This window comes from Schistocerca americana, chromosome 2 (genome assembly GCF_021461395.2).
Source record: "Schistocerca americana isolate TAMUIC-IGC-003095 chromosome 2, iqSchAmer2.1, whole genome shotgun sequence".
NCBI classification, from domain to species: Eukaryota; Metazoa; Arthropoda; class Insecta; order Orthoptera; family Acrididae; genus Schistocerca; species Schistocerca americana.
In genome coordinates, this window is record NC_060120.1 from 891,517,547 (window position 1) to 891,524,252 (window position 6,706).

At 38.8% G+C, this 6,706-nt stretch overlaps 1 pseudogene; it reads right to left on the reverse strand.

Annotated features, from left to right (window-relative positions):
• Window positions 1-344: 344 nt before the first annotated feature.
• On the reverse strand, window positions 345-6,241 carry LOC124594526 (annotated as a pseudogene).
• Window positions 6,242-6,706: the final 465 nt, after the last annotated feature.

A 6,706-nucleotide genomic window follows, 5' to 3' on the forward strand; every position in this document is an offset into this window, starting at 1 on the left:
GCAGCAAACATGAGAAAACACATATATAGGAAACATAATTACAAAATTTTCATCAACATTACTTCAGTGTTTTGCATGTCTGGCAAGAAATTAATTTGCGAATACACCAAAACAATTCCACACATTAGCAAATAAAACACATGTAGCCGAACTATCTCCAATGTTACTGTTCTGATTGAGTCTTGTAAATGGAAAGGTATTGTTGTATGATCTTTTACAGGAAATTTTTTTACATCTTTTTGCAGTCACAAAGGTGTATCACAGTTCTAACAACATATATTGAATATTTAAATGTAGATCAATTCAGATTTCTAACATTACATGTATTTAACACGCTACTAAATTCACTTTTCAGTTTTTGGTCTCTTCGCAACCCACTGTTTAATAGCTGGTATTTCAAGTACGGTCTTTTTGAGCACAGCAAGGTTTGAATAATCTTTTGTTATGTCAAATCCAATAATGGCCTTGAGGTAGTCGATCAGTGCTACAAAATAGAGGTCTGCCCACGAAAGCTGAAAGCAAGGACTGCGCATTAATTTTCAAACTTCAAACAAAAAGATTCTCATTTCTTAACACTATGTAGACAGGTGATGTGTAACAAGGCAGGCCACACAATTTAAATTTACAACAATTCTGAAAACATACAAAGTGCACTGCAGAATTTTATATTTCTTGTGTGATGCGTTTGTGAACAATAACATATATTGCCAACTTAGGATCAGTATTTCCCTCAATCATATCATGGTATGAAAGCAGATAAGAGTGATAAAATAATCTGAATCATGCTACAAAAACCTTACCGTTTCCTGTGCGAATAATTAATTCAACTGTTTGTGACTGAATCGAGTAAAATAACTTTCGTCGTTACATTTTATAACAGTACCCATCGGCAGGCAACTACATTATTTAAGAACATATATCTCAGCTTCCATAAGTATCAGTAGTTCATATATTCCTGTGTGTTTGGCTTACCTTGCCATTTGCAAGATAACCTCAATTTTCCTTCACCATTTGATCTAGTCTTGGCAACAAAAATGGTAGACTTTCATTTATGACTGCTGCTTTCTTCTTTTGCTTTAATGTTTCGTCAGTCTCATGTGCAGGACTTACCATTTCTACAAACAGAAGTAAACATTAAAAGTAACACGTGGACAGAATCTTTGGGATTTTTAACTTAAAAATTAGTAAACTGGTATAAAAATTATACGTCCTTATTAATACTAAGAAGGATATTTTCACTTAAAATCGTCTCATTTATGTCATATTTCTTTTTCAAAATATCTGCCCAACTGTTTAGTACAATTTTGGACAAATGTATGTCTTTAGGTAATTTAAAGTACGATACTTCAGAAACTGATCTATGGTGTTCAACTTCTTGTTCGTCTTTATTCACTCATCAACAATATCTCCACTGCAGTGTCAGCGAAGGCCTTTATTCATTTCATTGTTTCTGTTACACCCAGGATTTTCCACATCGCTATAGTGAAAAGCAAATTAAAAAATACAGAATATTTGGCACAGGAAAAAATTTAACTTACTCATTCTTATGTCTGATATTGTATCAGCAGCCATGTCAATCTGCAGATCTTCCCAGTCATTAGCTCCAGCCAAGCCCATTTGCTTGCCTAAGTAACGATAGCGTGAGACTGCCACGTCTTCTTCCCGTCGATTTCAAGAACTGGAAGCTGCCCAAAGGGCGTTGCTTGATAAAAGGGAGAAAAATAAATTAGTGGATGTAAGCTGCAGATTTATTTTGTAATCCAAAAAATCCAATAACAGTTCTTGTTTGTTGTATATCAAAATTATGTCTGAATATAGTATAATTATCAACTAAAGGTAAGTGTGTGTTACAGTTTTTCTTTAGTATCGGTATTCTTAGAAAAGAAAACTCTCATGTGTACGTGTGAACAGTGGAAATCAAACCATACATTTTTCTTGGCTGAGACCTCAATGGCTCTAGACACAAAGGAATTAAAGACATTAGCTGGCAGTTTTTACTGATTTAAATCAATCGGTGAAGTTGAAAATTGATAGTAGATCGGGATTCGACGCCAGACCTCCTGCTTACTAGGAAGATGCGCCGACTGCTGCGCCATCCGGACACAGTGATCATCGCAACTGTACGGGCTACCCTAGCATGCTTCCCATCAGACTCAAATTCCCAACTTATCCACAAACTACTGTTGTAGTGCTCCTTGCCAATTATCGTCATTACTCGCGGAATTTCGCCGATTTCCGTAAGATTTCGAACTTGGTGTGCATCTGCACAGAAGGGATCATTGCCGTCCTAGCCTTAATTATACATGTGGGATTGTTCTTTCTGACATGTCCAAAAGAACAGACACCACATACAAAATGGCTATAGTCAGAATCGTTATACATTAGAAAAATGCTGACAACTGCAGTGAATGGTTGCAGTCTCAATGTCTAAGACTTATAGTCACGAGCCAAAACGTTATCACCATTACCCAACGCGGGACTGAAGGCCCGCATGATGACGTTGTGATCACGTGACGATGTAAGGAAAGTATAGACGCAGAGCAAAGAGACGAATGGGGGATCATTCTAGCGACAATGGGAAATCAACTGAGATAATCGACTTTGAAAAAGGGCAGATTGTAAAAACCCAACTTCTTGGGAACGAACATCTCGAAAACGGCGAAATAGGTCGGCTGTTTGTATGCTATTGTAGTGAACATCCGTGAAAAGTGAGTGAAGGATGGCGAAACGAGTAGTCCACTAGCTGTTGGACAAAGAGGCCTCACCCCAAAAAGTGGAGGCTGAAGGCTTTCCCACTCTGTAAACCAGGACAGGCAGCGATCTGTGACAGATGTGACGACAGAATACAATACTGGTGCAGGCCCGAGTGTTTCGCAGCACACCATTCGGTGCATATTTTTGAACATATGGCTCCACAGTGGACGATTCCTATATGATCCTAAACTGAGCCTATGACACAATCAATTACGACTGCGCACGAGATGTTCGAGACTGGACCGTGGATCCTGTGGAAACGTGCCGTCTGTTCGGACGAATCATGTTTCTCGTTAAAACAGGTAGGTCCAGATACGGCATCATCAAGTCGAACGTCTGCTCGAAACATGCGCAGTGGCATGGACGCAGGACAGCGCGGACGGAGGTATGCTGTGGGTAAGGGTTGCCAGGTCCGAAAATAGACTGCCTTATATTTAGCCGGACACTTTGCCCTAAAAGCTGTAATACCTATTTTAAATACAGATATAGGCATTTGGTTATTTTCAATCGTAATTAACTATCAATTACAGTTTTTGGCGAGATCAACCGTAAACTTGTTTAAACTAAAAAGCAATCGGTAAACAGTCTTACAATTTAGCAATTATGACGCCAACTAAATTCTCAGTCGCCTTAATTGCTCGGTGTTCTTTCTAAGACAAGCTTAAGAGAAAATAAACTAAAAGTTTGCATTAAACAATAAAAACGAATTAAAAGAATCACAATTGGGAGCAAAGGGGGTAATCTGAGTTTTGATTGTCTGGCTTTTGCAGATTATCCAAAAATATTTGCTGAATCTATAGTAGATGCAACAATGCGGATAAATCTCCTACAACAGTTAGCTTCAAAAGCAAGCCTACATATATCTTTTGAAAAAACAGAGTACATGAAAGATGTAAAGGAGGCACCGAAATATATCAAAACGGATCATGGTGGAATAAACATGGCTACAAAATTTAAATATCTAGGTGAAATAATGCAAGCAAATTCTTTAGACAAAGAAGCTAACCTAGCAGGGGCAAAGAAACCGGAGGTGACTTTTCAACTAACAAAAAACCTGTCCGGTTTTGCTTTTCAAATGGACAAGAGCATCATCAGAATATACACTGCAAAAGATAGAAATTGAGGCAATATGGAAAACTTACATTGACATTACGTAAAGTACATATTCTTCTTCCAGTGTGCTGACTTACTTTTAAAGTTGGCTGGCAGCAGTAAAGATTGCCTTTATTCTTGGCTGACGGCTCTAAAGATTAATTTCACTGTACCATAGTATTTTAACTTACGAAACCGGTCGCAATAAAAAATACAAAGTGTGACTTGTGGCTGATTTCGAAAACGTAATTTTAAAAGTCGCTCCTCCTGTAGACAATGCCTGCTCTTGGTACAATGGAAAATGGAAATTAAGAAGTTTATGAAAAAATAGAGCAAATGTCAGACACGCTAAAGAAGAGAAGAGTTGCATTCTATGGACATCTAAAAGACCAGATGAAAACAGGATAGCAAAAAGAATTTTTAACTTCTTTGACAGAAACCCCAAAACATCAATGACGGGGATAAAAGAAGTTAAAGTAGACCCGAGGGAAATGGAAATAATGGAGGAAGAAACAGGAGAAAAAGAAAGATTCAGAGCAAAAGTAAAAGATTTCAAGGGCTTCCAGGAGAAAACAAAGAAAAGACAGGTGCGATATGGACAGAAGAAAGGAGAGAAAAACATAGGGAAACAAGGAAAAATTAACGAAAAAAAAGAAAAGAGAGAAGAAAGAACACGTAAGTTGGTTCATGTGGTACTTAGTAGAACAAACCAATAAAAAACATAGGACACAGACATAAGAACAGCATTTATTGATACATCCATATATCCTTATGGAAAATCTCCTTTATTCCACCTTTTATCGTACCTTGCTCATACGCCATTAGCTTGGAATGGGCCTTCGTTTTGCATTCTCTGCTTCATCACTAAAAAGCCTAACAAAAGTCGGGCAGTCCGGACTTGTAAATATTTGACCGAGCACGAGCTTAAAGAGCCAGATACCTGGCAACACTAGCTGTGGGGGACGTTCTCCTGGGTCTCCATGGGAACTGTGATAGTAATCAAAGGATCCATGACAGTTGTGGTCTACGTGAACATTACTGCGGACCACCTGCATCTAATGGTTCAAATGGCTCTGAGCACTATGGGACTCAACATCTAAGGTCATCAGTCCCCTAGAACTTAGAACTACTTAAACCTAACTAACCTAAGGACAGCACACAACACCCAGCCATCACGAGGCAGAGAAAATCCCTGACCCCGCCGGGAATCGAACCCGGGAACTCGGGCGTGGGAAGCGAGAGCGCTACCGCACGACCACGAGATGCGGGCCCACCTGCATCTCTTCATGATTGATGTCCCCCCGTGATGGAATCTTCCAGCAAGATAACTCACCGTGTCACTGGGCCAGAATTGTGCTACAGCGGTGTGACGAGCACGACGGTGAACTCACGTTCACATCTTGACTATCAAATTCACCTGACGTGAACACAATAGGACACATCTGGGACAACATTCAGCACAATATCCGCGCCAACAAACTACCAGCCCGTAGTTTACGAGAGCTGCGTTACCTGTGCGTGGACAATTGGAGTCAGATTCCTCCAGAAGCCTATCAGAGATTCGTCGAATCCGTGCCACACAGAACTGCAACAGTATTTCGTTCCGAAGGGGGAACAACACGCAATTAAGCACGGGGTCATAATATTTCGGCTCGTAAGTGTATGTGCTCATGTGAACAAAATAAAAATATATAAAATGTCTCCGACAAAAAAAAAAATCTTGTACGTGGTTGTATCGCATACCTCTGTTGCTGAGAAATTGAACTGGTGTGTGTTACAAAAGTAAACGTGCAGACAGTTGTTCCTAATAGCTGTAGTTCCTTCTTGTGATTTCTTTATCAAGTACCTTCAAATGAATTTAAGTCAAAATACTCTATAGAAGAACATACGAGGCATAAATACAAAGTACAACATTCTTGTTTCTGTGTCTTTCAGTATAATCTCTGTGTAATATCTCAACTTATTTCTATTTTAACGATTAGGAATCTAATTTCTATGATAAATTGTTGAAGTATTATATATTACTCTATCGACTACTACTACTACTATGCAATGTCTGATCTTATTGAATTTAGCAGAAGACACTGCTGGATACCCAGTCTCACCTTGCTCCTCTGTATGTAGCGCCCTCTACCTCACATACAAATCACTTGTTATCAGTATCTTTAAAGATCATTTACTTCCCTCATTCTGCACCAAATGGTAGAAGAGATGAAATTTATTAATCCAAAAAGCTTAAAGACAAATGTTTTTACTTACATTCTTTCATTGATGGCCACTTCTCCATCTCACATCGTACATCTTCAAATTCAGTCTTGCCATAGGATAGAAGAAAACGTATGGGCTCGGCCAGACCCATTATGGGGAAGTAAGTTAACTTATATTTTGGTGCCATCTCTAGGTTAAGCTGAAAATCAGAGATTTATGAAAGAATTAATTCTTCCTGGAGGATTAGGAAGTAGTTGTTATTGACATTTATGTGTTATTGCCCATGTACGTTAGTTAAGACGAGCTCAGATGGGCAACATACAGGTCCTGCATAAGCGTTGACTGCGTAGAAGGTTAAAAAGTATCCGGAAAAGCCAGTCTCTTTGTTGATGTCATGGTTTATGTGCTCTTGTAGTATGTGGAAAGAAAGATGCACATGCACAAGCAATATCAGCACGAGGCAAAACTGAGAACTAGCAAACAGGTGCAGCATAGGTAGTACGCCATAAAAGAAAAGGTGAAATTATTTAAATATCTTCATATCTCTGTTTAATAGCGATCCATATTTCCGATGGGTCAGACTAGAGGCAAGCATATAAACTACACTGGCTTCAGAGATAATTCTAAAACTGGTCATCTCCAATATTTACAA